The sequence below is a fragment of the Chionomys nivalis genome, chromosome 1, assembly GCF_950005125.1.
Source record: "Chionomys nivalis chromosome 1, mChiNiv1.1, whole genome shotgun sequence".
Lineage (NCBI taxonomy): Eukaryota > Metazoa > Chordata > Mammalia > Rodentia > Cricetidae > Chionomys > Chionomys nivalis.
In genome coordinates, this window is record NC_080086.1 from 116,478,444 (window position 1) to 116,492,530 (window position 14,087).

Sequence of the window (14,087 nt, forward strand, 5' to 3'; positions counted from 1 at the left end):
TTAATTAAAGTGCCAATTCCAAAGATTGATGATTTCTAGGAGTATGTACTGAAACAAGTAAATAAAAAGGTTGGTGGCATTTTTGACAGTTGACAAGGTGACAGGAATGCAGTACCCAACTTTCACAAGAATAAATCATTTCCATTCTGGTTTTACCTTTGACCTTTCTTTTCTCTTTTCTCCTTTCTCCTTCCTTCTACTCTGGGAGGAATTTCTGCTTAGGCGGAGATTAGACAACAAGAAGTAGCATCTCTCCAAACCTTGCTCTGAAGTCCTACATTAAAGCAGTGAGAACCAAAAACTACATCTCATAATTACACACAGGATGAACTACAAAAAGGCTGAGTTTTCCTTTCTGTGTCTTATCTTGACCATGACAGTATCCAGGCCCAGGACTGTGTCAAACTGGTGAGAACAGGCTGCATCCAGGGTGAGGACAAATAGAAAGCATCCTTCAGCAAATACATTTCATTTTTAGGTTTTATTCCCCTTCCTGTCCTCACAGTGGGGCAGAATCTGTTTACTGTACCTTGACAAGACCTTTCCTCACTTTCTTGATATCTCCCGTGGAAGATTTATCCTCTGATAAAACCAATCATGATTTAGCAATCTTCTTTTTCCTAATAGAGCTTTCCAGGCACAATAAACACATCTGGAAAAAGAAAATTCAGTGATTTGAAATATTGGGGGAGATTAGATCCCTTGAAATGTAGAACCTAGACTATGGAGGTTGATTTGGCTAAGATGAAAAGCGACTTCATACTCTAGCTGCACTTGCACCAAGCAAATTTCTACCTCATAAACATTTATCCCTTCCTTTTCTGCCCCTTTTCACACTTCGAGTATTTGGAGGTCCTCTCATGTACTTTCCATTGGTGACAGAGCAAATATATCAACAACTATAAAAATGATTGATTTGTGTCCTGTTTGGTTTTTTACCGTTTTGCTAGTTATAAAGCACAGACAGTATACATGAGTTTCAGAGAAATATTCAGACTGTTGTGGGTCGCAGTTACAAATATACAACCGAATCCACATAATTAGTATAATGAATCTCACACATTTTAAACATTCAATTCCACAATACTAGAGCATACACATTTATTGAATGGAAATGCTTTCAGTCATTCCCCTCATACTTCTGTAACCCATTACCATTTCCTGCCGACTATTGACAGGCAGATAATCTATTCTTGTTGTTGATATGCACAATGCAAATAATAATATTTCAACTCTTCTCAGATAAAGTTTTCTGTTTCTTAATTGATAAATATCATACAGATTATAACTGAAATTTCTTTCTATAAATAATCTTCATATTCTTGCAGAGAATGAATAAGAACACTAGGTAAACACCCGCCATATACCTCTTCTACTTTTATTTTTATATTTTTCACTATAGTAATAAATGACATTTTTCATAATTATTCATAAGTTCAGTCAAAAATACAGGTATTCCAGACAGGCTGTGTAATGTTTCCATTATGTGTAATGTTTATGATTTACTTTCATCAAATATGGGGCATTATCCACATCAATGTTAAATAATACAAATTACTCAGCTATACTGTGTACACACTACATAAATATCCACAGATAAAGAGAAGTCATACTATAAGATTGATTTTATTAAAATAATCTCCATGTTTCCTTCAAAATTATTTTAAAGTAACTTGAAAGTATTAGTTGGAAAAAGACTGAAAATTTAAGAGTCATGTGGCATGGGTACCTTTCAACAGCTTCATTGAAACAATGAATAGAGGAGGATATGGAATTCAGCTGCATCCAAATCAAGAAAGGGAACAGAAAGACATGCAGCTAACTTTCCACGTACTCAGCTTCTGAGACATTTTCCAGGATCAGGTCAAGCTCCAAGAGTCAACCTCCCATGAGTCAAGCTCCCCTGCTGAGTGGTTCTATTTTTCTTCTTTATAAATGCAACAGTCAGAGTGACATACCAAAATGTCAGGCAGAATACCAACTCGTCATTAGTGAAAAAAAAAAAAAACACTGAATACATTAGATGTTGGTATGAAGAGCTGACTCTGAGAGTCACGTTTACCTACTTCATTGTGAGGCAGTCTGTGCTGTTCAGCCAGTGGCCTTGCTTACAGCTGGCTTCCTGCTGTCTGCCCAGTGGATGACACTGCATTCATCCAGATTTTACATCCCCAGGACACTACTCTCCCACAGGACCATAATCATCCATCTAATACATTAGGTCAGTGTGTTGAACAGCTTTTCAGAGTCTTGGGAGATGTGGGCCAGGGTTAAAAAAAAATCCTTTAAGAGACAAATATGAAACTAGAAAAACACGTGGTAAGTATTGTTCTAATGCAGTGCTTCAGTTTTTCTAATCTTCTCCCACTAACTAAGCAGCGCTGGTGTGGAGGTGAACAAGATTCTAGTGATTTCTTCACGGAATTTACTTTATGTAGACTCATTTGGGAAAGCTCCTCCCATCAGGGCCCCTTTCTTATATGAGAACTCGGTAATATGAAAAGTTCTCATTTTTAATTTTATTGAAAATATGCGTTTTTTAGATATAATATATCCTGATTATGGTTTCCCCTCCCTCTACTCCTTCCAGGTCCTCTGCACCTTCCTGCCCATCTTAATCCATTAAGACATCATTTCTGTCTCCCATTAGAAAATAGACCAGCTTTAAAGGACAATATTATAATAGTATAATTATAAAAATATATTAATATAAAACAAACACATCAGAATAGGACAAAAGAAACAGAAGGAAAAGACCCCAAGAAAAGCAAAAGAAACATAGAAACAAAGACCCAGTTGTTCTCACACTCATGAAGGACCAGTGTGATTTAAAAAAAAAAAAAAAGCAAAGAGAAGGAGAAATAAATAATAAAATAACATAAAATTTAAAAATAAAGAAAAGAAAAAGCCTTGATTAGACATTATAAAAGAAGGAACCTCCAAAGTTACGGTTGAGTTTGTTTACTGTTGGCCATCTCCTGGTGGACATGCAAGCTACCCTTAAGAATTATTTGTTTCCCCCACGATAAATGGCTCAACCATTAGATCCTAAGGTCATTACAAAAAATTTAAGAGGTATTTTTTATAGAAAAAAATGAGAACTTTATTGATGTATGAAGTTCTTCTGTTTATGTTGTTGCTTTTATTAGTTAATGAATAAATGTTTTGCCAGATGGCTTAGCAGAATAGAGCTAGGCAGGAAAACTAAACTGAATTCTGGGAGAAAACAGGTAGAGTTGTGAGATGCTATGTAGCCCTCCCCCATCCCCCGGGAGACAGATGCTCAGGACAGAACTTTACCGGGTAGGCCACAGCCAAGTGACAATATGCAGATTAATGGAGATGGGCTAGTTTAGGATATAAGAATTAGTCAGAAATATACAACTATTGGCCAAAGAGTATTGCAAATAATATGGTTTCTGTGTGATTATTTCAGGGCTGAGCAATCAGAAACTAACTAATAGACTCCTACAACACTATATGGCAAGTACATACATAAACACACACTTGTTACTCTCTATTCAACCTTGTGCCCCACCCATAGTTAAAAATGGTCACTCGTGTGTTATCTTCTAGTTTTTTTGCTGGAGCAAAACCTTAAAACCTTGTACAAGCTAGTTCTGGGTTACAACAAAATAGAGTCTCCAGAACATAGATTATCAGAAATGCTTAGACACTATGAACAGTCAGAAAGCTTGTAGCAGAATATATCAATCAACTATGTGACTACATATATTCATTTATTGCTTATTTAAAGTGTTGTTTTCAGAGAAAGCATAGAAACAACCATTCTCCCCCTGCTCCACATTCTCTTCTTGTTTTTTAAAACAAGACCTTATAATATAATTCAGTTCTGGCCTTGAGCTCTTTGTCTCTCTGACTCACATTCTGAGTCATGGAATTTACAGACATGTTACTCCCAATTTCACATGTGCATGTGTGTATGTGTATATGTGAGTGTATATCTGTGTTCTCTGTGTGTGATGTGTGTGAACCTGTGTATATATGAACACATTTACATATGTGACTATGGGTCAGAGGTCAAAGGAGAACTCTAGGTGTTGGCTTTCACCTTATTTGACATAGGGTCTCTTGTTCATAGCTTCTTAGGCCAAGTTCGCTGATCTTAGATCTCCCGGGAATTCCTCTGTCTCCATCTCCAATCTCAATATAGAAGACTGGGATTATACACATGTGGTAATGCTTGTGGCAAGAATATAGCCCAGTGGCCCATGTCTCTAGCAAAAGAAAAATATTTTAATTTAAAAAAATTCACCATATTGATTTGCTGTTTGTCCAAGTGATACGAAGAACTCATAGACTGTTTTATCTTAAACATTTGTATTAAATTTGTTTATGTTAGTGTAAGTATGTACAAGTCACAAAAAGTATGTGGAGGTAAAAAGACAAGTTGTGGCTGTCAGTTTCCTCCTTTCACCATGTGGATCCCAGAGACTGACTGACCAAGTTTAAGTGTGTTTATCCACTGAGTAATCTGTCTCATCAGCCCTACAAGTACTCTTTGTAGTGCTGAGCAACAACCTGGGCTAGACACCTGAGATTCTGCAACAGGCTAGGCTAATAAGGTCTGTTCCCTGAGATAGCTCATGCTCTACCTCAGCTTGCAGTAAAGATACAACTTAGCAAACTAACTATGGGAAGAGTGATAATTGAAAAGAGAAAGTAAAATCATGGAGGTGTGGAAAAACTGGAAGCAGGGAGGCAAACAAGCTTTCTACCTGGGGCAATATTTGGGCTGAGCCTCGAACAATACTAGAAAGGTAAAGTTGTGGGAAATAGAAAACATTCTACTCAGAGGAAAACGCTATATGGAACCTTAAAGTGTGTTTTCCAGACTGCTCAAGAACTAAGTGGGTCAACTGCTGAGTCTGAAGGAATTCGGACAGCTGGATGCTGAGTTATGCAACGCCACTCGGCTGTCTTAGGTGAGCCGTGAAGCTCCTGGAGATGACTTTATGCCTTACTACTCCACTTAGGATAAGCAACCACTGGAGTTTGCATAGGACAGGATCATAATCTTATTGGTATTTTTAAAGTTCACCCTTCCCTCATGCCTTTAGATCTCTTCCTTTTACTTGGTTCTTTCCCCCTACATCTCTGGTGAGCTTACGTTTTCTTTCAAAACAAAGTTTAAGCCCATCTTCTGCCATGAGTGTTTCCTATTCATCCCAACACCTTCTATTTCCTTATCTTACATGATTCTAAATGATGCAAGACTTACATGTCAGTTTTTTTTTTACTTTAACGTGCATATATGTTAACCCTTATTTCTGATCAAAAGCATTCTGCTCGTTTAGTTCAAATGCATGCACGTGATATTCAATAGGTAAGAAACTCCTGTCTGCAAATTGTCCTCTTTGCTTTTTGACACTATCAATTGAGAAAAAGAGACAAAACGAATACCCAAGAAAATGGAGGAGTAGGTAGGTAGGTGTAGCTACTAAATATCTTGATAGGAAAGTAGATGAGTAAAAGTGGGACCATTTCAAGTGTGCACAAATGATGAAGAGCATGATCCTGAGTCCCATGGCTCTCATCCCACTGTGGACAGGCTCACACTCATCTTGAGACGTGACAGTCTTTCTTCTCCCATATCATCAACCATCTCTCTGATTTCCAAGGCTTCTGCTATTTCTGTACTTCTGGCTGAACAGCTACAATATTCTTATCATTTTCTTTTACATAAGTGAAGCAAAAGTGCAATCATGAAACATCTTAATTTCTTCTTCTAGACTATAATACTCTGCCTTTTCTTCTTCATCCAGTCTCTTGAATTGTAGTATAACATATTTTCAGGTACGCTACTTAGAATGTCTTCTCACATCTATTATCTGAGATTCTCTGCACTTCCAAGGCCCTCTTTTTATCTGTTCTGCCATCTTCATAAAACATCCCTACCATTAAGTTTTTAATTCAATTCAATTAAGAGAGAGTTCAAATGGATATATTTCTATGGAATCCAACCAATGAGGGATTTGCTTTCAGACTCAGTGCTTACTCTGATGAGCATTTGCTTCCTAGACAACTTAAGAACTGAAGAGGTTAAAGAACTGTTCCAGCTGCAGAGAGAAATATATGTTAGGAGCTGTGGAGAAGGCACTGACGCTGATATGGTCTTGTGAGTTTTTCCCCTTCATTTATTCTCATTAAAAGAGATAATTGCATGAAAACAAGATTTTTTCCCCTTGAGGGTGCACCTGCTCTTGCTGTGGCATGTGACTTGAAAGGTGCTTCTTTTTATCTGTGACATCTGTTGTTTCTAGAGAAGCCGAAAATAATGTTTATTATAGTCACAAGCAAGAATGCAGACAACAATTCCAAGCTAAAAACAACAAGAAAACATATAAACAACACACATAAAAAAGCCCACCACAGTTACAAATATATGTGTGTCATTCATTTATGGAGCATAGATGCTGTTAAGAAAACAACTACTTGGTAAACTGAGGTAAGTCACTGCTTTAATACAATATAAATATAAAAGTGATATCATCGATATGCAGCGTTCAGAGAAAAGATGCTCACAACGACCAGAAGTTTTGTCTATATACTTGAGGGCATACAAACGGTACTGACTAGTCTAATATCACCTAGACATAAGCTAGCCATTATCTGAAATGAGGAACCTCAATTGAGGAAGTGCTTCTATAAGATCCGTCCGTAAGGCATTTTCTTAATTCATAATTAATAGAGGAAGGGTCAGCCCATTGTGGATGGTACCATTGCTGGGCAGGTAGTCCTAATTTCTGTAAGAAAGCAGGCTGAACAAGCTGTAGCAAACAAGCCAGTAAGTGGCAACCCTCCATGGCCTCTGCATCAGTTCCTGTCTCTGAGTTCCTGTCCTGTGTGAGTTTCTATCCTGAGTTTCTTTGATGATAAATAATATAGAAGTATAACCCAAAGAAATCCTGTCTTCCCCAACTTGTTTTTTGGTCATGGTGTTTCTTTACAGCAACAGAAATGCTAAATAAGACACAAATTTAATATTTTCCTCTTATCTACAGAAAGTACTGGTTTTGTATTTTATATTATATCTATTTTTATTATTTGTCATGATGAGGATGAAACCCAGTAAATACTATCTGTTAGTCAAACTCTCCGCCACTGAACTACATATCTGGTCCCATTCAATTACACAGACAAATATATGTGAATTGTGACATTGGTGGTCTTTTATTTTTGTAATTTCAACAAAAGTTGCAGAACTGACCTATCACCTTTAAAAAACTTGCAATTATTTTTTTAGTCCTTGGGTTTTAATATTCATAAGGCACCAACATTAAACATGAATTTTCTCATAATGAAAATAACATAAGTAGAGAACAATTCTTATATTACTTCACTGAAAATCTCAATAACCCAGCGACATTGTTGCTATCCTCCACAATTCCTTCTTTTCTTATATTCTTTTTTTTAAATAATTATTTACCCACCTTATTTCACCCACCAATCCCAATTCTCTCTCACTCCATTCCTCCTACTCCCCTGATCTTCTCTCCACCCCACCCCCTCCATTCTTCAGAGAGAATGAGGCCTCTATGGGGAGTCAACAAAGTCTGTCATATCACTTGAAGCAGGACCAACCCCCCATACTGTTGCCCTTACCCAGATGTCTAGGTTGAGCAAGGTATTCCTCCTTAGAGAATGGGGCCTAAAGATCCAGTTCATTCACTAGGGATAAATACTGATTCCACTGCTAGGGGCCCCACAAACTGCCCAAGACACACAATTGTCACCCACATTCTAGAGCCTAGCTATGCAAGTTCCCCAGCTGTCAGTCTAGAGTCAATGAACTTCCACTATCTTGGGTCAGTTGTTTCTGTGGGTTTCCTCTTCATTGTCTTGGTCTCTTTGCTGTAATATTGCTCCTCCTTCTCTATAGCTGAACTCCAGGAGTGCAGCCCAGTGCTTAGCTATGGATCTCTACATCTGCTGCCATCAGTTACACACAGATACTCGTGTGTGTGTGTGTGTGTGTGTGTGTGTTCTGATTTCCTGCCTGGCTTTATTCTGCTAAGCCATTGGTCAAAACAGCTTTATTCATTAACCAATAAGCATCACATATATAAAAGGACATCCCATATCACTTATGAGTGAGCACATACTATGTTTGTCTTTCTATGTCTGGTTTGCCTCACTCAGAATGTTTTTTTATTTTCTAGTTCCATCCATTTGCCTGCAAATCTCAAGAGTCACTGTTTTTTACCACTGAGAAATATTCCATTGTGTAAATATACCCTACATTTTCTTTATCCTTTCTTCAGTTGATGCACATCTAGGTTGTTTCCAGATTCTGGCTATTATGCTGTTATGAACATAGTTGTGCAAATGATTTGGGGTATGGGTCTGCATCATTTGAATTTATGCCCAAGTGTGGTATTGATGTGTCTTGAGGTAGACTGATTACGAATTTTTTGAGAAACCGCCACACTGATTTCCAAAGTGGCTGTACAAGTTTACACTTCCACCAGCAGTGGAGTAGTGTTCCCCTTAATCCGCATTCCTCTCCAGCATAAACTATCATCAATATTTTTGATATTAGCCATTCTGCTGGTGTAAGATGGCATCTAAGAATTTCTGTGGTTTGCATTTTCCTGATGGCTAAGGATGTTGGGCAGTCCTTTAGTCTCTTTCAGTCTTTTGAGATTCCTCAGTTGAGAATTCTCTGTTTAGATCTGTACCCCATATTTAATTGGATTTTTCGATATTTTGATATCTAGTTTCTTTAGTTCTTTGTATATTTTGGAGATCAGCCCTCTGTTACATGTGGGGTTGGTGAAGTTTTTATTCCCCATTCTGTAGGTTGCTGTTTTGTTTTATTTACTGTGTTCTTTTCCTTACAGAAATTTTCAGTTTCAAGAGGTCCCATTTATTAATTGTCAATCTCGGTGTCTGAGCTACTGGTGTTATATTTAGGAAGTGGTCTCCTGTGTCAGTGTCTTGCTGTCTACTTTCCACTTTCTCTTCTATGAGGTTCAGTGTGGCTGGATTTACCTTGAAGTCTTTAATCCATTTAGTCTTGAGTTTTATGCATGGGGATAGGTATGGATCCATTTTCACTCTTCTATGTATTGACAGCCAGTTATGCCAGAACCATTTGTTGAAGATGTTTTCTTTATTCCACTGTATAATTTTAGCTTCTTTGCCAAAAAGTAGGTGTTCATGGGTGTGTGGATTAATATCAGGGTTTTTGATTTGATTCCATTATTGACCTGTCTGTTTTTGCGACAATTCCAAGTGGTTTCCATTACTATAGTTCTATAGTAAAGAATGAAGTCGGGGGTTGTGGTGCCTCCAGAAGTTCCTTTATTGTACAGGATTGATTTGGCTATCCTGGGTTTTTTTATTTTTCCATATGAATTTGAGTATTGTTCTTTCAAGGACTGTGAAGAATTGTGCTGGAATTTTGATGATGATATCATTGAATCTGTTAATTACTTTTGGTAAGATTGCCATTTTTAATATGTTGATACTACGTATCCAAGAGCATGGAACTTCTTCATTTATTTTTCTCCAAAGACTTAAAGTTCTTATCATACATGTATTTTTTTTGTTTGATTAGAGTTACTCCAAGATATTTTACGTTGTTTGTGGCTATTGTAAAGTGTACTGTTTCTCTGACTTCTTTCTCAGCCCCTTTACCATTTCTATAAGGAGGGCTACTGATTTCTTTCGAGTTAATCTTTTATCCTGCCACATTACTTAAGGTGTTTATTAGCTGTAGGAGATCCTTGGTAGAAATTTTTGGATCACTTATGTAAACTATCATATCATCTGCAAATAGTGAAAGTTTGACATTTTCCTTTTTATATCCTCTTGATTTTCTGTTGTTTTCTTATTGCTCTAAGCTAGAACATTGAGTATTATATTAGATAGATATGGGGAGAGTGGACAGCCTTGTCTTGTTTCTGATTTTACTGGAATGACTTTGGGTTTCTTTCCATTTAGCTTGATGTTGGCTGTTGACTTGCTGTATATTGCCTTTATTATGTTTAGGTATGTTTCTTATATCCCTAATCTCTCCAAGACCTTTATTATGAAGGGATGTTGGATTTTCTTGAAGGATTTTTCAGCATCTAATGTGATAAGCATGTGGTTTTTTTCAGTTTGTTTATATGGTGAACTACATCGATGGAATTTCATATGCTGAAACATCCCTGTTATCTCTGGGATAAAGCCTACTTGATCTTTCTGATGTATTTCTTGGATTTGGTTTTCCAGTATTTTATTGAGTATTTTTACATCAATGTTCATGAGCAAGATTTGTCTGTAATTTCATTTCTTAATTGTATCTTTGTGTGGTTTGGGTACTAGGGTAATTATCACCTTATAAAAAGAGCTTGGCAATGTCTCTTCTGTTTCTATTGTGTAGAACAACTTGAAAAGTATTGGTATCAGCTCTTTTTTGAAACTGTGGTAGAATTCTGAACTGAAACCATCTGGTGCTGGATTCTTTTGGTTGGGAGAGTTTTGGTGACTACTTCTATTTCCTTTGGAGTTATAGGTCTATTTAAATTATTTATTTGTTCTTGATTTCATTTTGCTATGTGGTACCTATCCAGAAAATTGTCATTCACTTTAACTTTTCCAATTTTGTGTAGAACAGGTTTTTAAAGGATGACTTGATTCTCTGGATTTCCTCTGTGTCTGTTGATATGTCCCTTTTCAAATTTTTGATTTTGCTAATTTGCATGTTCTTTTTCTGCCTTTTGGTTAGTTTGGATAAGGGTTTGTCTATCTTGTTAATTTTCTCAAAGAACAAATTCTTTGTCTCATTGTTTATTTTTATTGCTTTCTTTGTTTCTATTTTATTGCTTTCAGCCTCAATTTGATTATTTAATGGTGACTACTTCTCCTGGGTGAGTTTGCTTCTTTTTATTCTAGATCTTTCACTTGTGTTGTTAAATCATTAATGTGAGATTTCTCCAGGTTCTTTATGTAGGCATTTAGTGCTATGAACCTACCTCTCAGCACTGCTTTCATAGTGTCCCATAAGTTTGGGTATGTTGTGCATTCGTACTCATTGAATTCTTTGTCCTTAATTTCCATCTCTATTTCTTCCTTGACCCAGGGATGGTTCATTTGAACATTGTTCAATTTCCATGCAATTGTTGGATTTCTGTAATTAGTGGTGTTGAGTTCTAACTTTAAGTCATGATGATCTGATAAGATACAGGGGATTATTCCAATCTTTCTTAATCTGTTGAGGTTTGCCTTGTTACCAAGTATGTGGTCAATTTTTGAAAAGATTCCATAAGGTGCTGAGAAGAAGGCTTATTATTTTGTGTTTGGGTGGAATGTTCTATGGATGTTTGTTAAATTCATTTGAGTCATAACTTCTGTTAGTTCCTTTATTTCTCTGTTAAGTTTCTGTCTGGGAGACCTGCCCATTGGTTAGAAAGGGGAGTTGAAGTCTCCTATTATTAGTGTGTGGGGTTTGATGTGTGATTTGAGATTTAGTAAGGTTTCTTTTACAAATGTGGGTGCCCTTGTATTAGGGGCATAGATTTTCAGAATTGAGACTTCATCTTTATGGATTTTTTCCTGTGGTGAATATGAAATGTTCTTCTTTGTCTCTTTTGATTAATTTTGGTTTGAAGTCTATTTTGTTAGATATTAGGATAGATACATCAACTTGTTTATTAAGTTGATTTTATTGGAAAATCTTTCCCAAGCCCTTACTCTGAGGTAATGTCTGTCTTTAAGATGAGGTATATTTCTTTTTCTTTCTTCTTTTTTTTTCTTTTTGTTTTCTTTTTTGAGACAATGTTTCTCTGTAGCTTTGGTGCCTGTCCTAGAACTAGTTCTTGTAGACCAGGCTGGCCTCAAACTCACAGAGATCTGCTTGCCTCTGCCTCCCGAGTGCTGGGATTAAAGACGAGGTGTTTTTCTTGTATGCAGCAGAAAGATGAATCCTGTTTTCATATCTACTCTGTTAGTCTGTGTCTTTTTATAAATGAATTGAGACCACTGATATTATGAAATATTAATGACCAGTGACTGTTAGCACCTGTTTTTTGTTTGTTTGTTTGGTTGGTTGGTTTTTTTCTTTTGCTGTTATTCTGGGTAGTGTGTAAATGTTTTTCTTCTTTGTGTTTGCTGGTGTGAGATTATCTATTGCCTGTATTTTTGTAGGTATAGCTAGTTTCCTTGGTTTGGAGTTTTCCTTCTAGTACTTTATGCAGAGTTGAATTTGTGGATAGGCATTGTTTAAATCCGGTTTTGTCATGAAATATTTTGTTCGTTTGTTTGTTTTCATCTATGGTGATTGAAAGTTTTGCTGGGTATAGTAGTCTGGGGTGGCATCCATGGTCTTGAGGATCTGCAGAATGTCTATTTAGGACCAGGACCTTCTGGCTTTCAGGTGTAATTTTGATAAGACTGTCTTCTCATTTGCAACTTTTAATATTCTTTCTTTATTCTGTACATTTAGTGTTTTTATTATTATGAGCTAGGGGACTTTGGGGGGGTGTTCTCTGAGCTTCTTGTACTTTCACAGGCATGTCCTTCTTTAGGTTGTGAAAGCTTTCTTCTTTGATTTTGTTGAATATATTTTCTGTGCCTTTAAGCTGGACTTCTCCTTCTTCTATCCCTATTATTCTTAGATTTGGTCTTTCTTTAGTGTTCCAGATTTTCTGGATATTTTGTGTTAAGAGTTTGCTGGACTTAGTCTTTTCTTTGACCAATGAATCTATTTTCTCTATCGCATCTTCAATACCTGAGATTTTCTCTTCCATCGCTTTTATCCTGTTGGTTATGCTTGCATCTCTGGCTCCTGACCATTTGCTCAGATTTTCCATTTCCAGAATTCCCTCGGTTTGTTTTCTTTATTGCCTCTATTTCAGTTTCCATGTCATGAATCATTTTCTTCACCTGTTCAACTGTTTTTTTCTTGGCTTTCTTTAAGGGAATCTCTGAATTCTTCCAATTTTTTATTTGTCTTTTCCTCTACTTCTTTAAGGGAATTTTTTATTTCCTCTATAAGGGCCTCTATCAACTTCATAAATTTATTTTTAAGACAGTTCTCTTCTGCTTTATCTGCCTTGGAATGTTCAGGTCTTGCTGCTGTAGAACCACTAGTTTCTGGTGATGCCTTATTGCTCTTTATCTTGTTGAATGTATTCTTACACTGTCATCTGCCCCTTTCTTCCTCCAGTGGGTGCAGGTGGGGCCCGTGGCTTAGGGGGTCACTCTTCCTACAGTTGCAGATGTGTCTGTGCCTGTGTTGGATGATGACATAGCTCTGAATTTCCTCCAGGCATAGGCAGGGCCAAGGATCCAGAGGATGCAGATGCCAAGTGTGAAGTTTGGGAGCATAGGGAGGCTGCTTCCAGGTGTCTGGGGCTTCTCTGGGTGGGGATAGGGTGTGGGATTTGCCTCCATGGGCTAGGGCTAAAAGAGTAGGGTCCTCCAGCTTGGGACCCAGACACTCACCTTTCTAGGTGCATTCGGGGCTCAGGCTCTGGTGGACACAGATGCTGTGGGGGATGGTTGGGAGTCTGTAGAAGCTGCTTTCAGGTCTCTGGAGCTTCACTGGGTAGGGATTTTGCACAAGATATGCCTCTAGGTCTCGGCCCTAGAGGGTAGAACACTTCATCCAGGAACCCAGACAGTCACATCTCCAACTGTAGGTGGAGCCAAGGTTCTGATGGTCTCAGATGCTATGCGGGAGGTTGTTGGGGGGTGTGAGGAGGCTGCTCCCCAGTCTCTGGGGCTTAGTGGGTGGGGGTGGAGCACTGAATGTTTCTGGGGACTATGGCCTAGAGAGTCAGTCAAAAGGACTGTTTAAAACTTCAGTGTATAGTTTTTATACACTAATAACTAAAAAACCTTTTTCTCCAATTATCAATTTCATTTATAAGTAACCGTGTTGTTTACAGAAATGGGAAAACATGCATTGTTTTGTAAAATAGCATATCATCACCAAACAAGTGTTATAATAATATAAATGTTAAATTTTCATTTTGTTTCTATGGCTAGATAGAAGAATTTTCTATTCTTTCTGTTCCTGCCCTTTGTCTATCTCAGTATTTCTCTTATTTTATCAAGCAAAATTGAACAAGGAA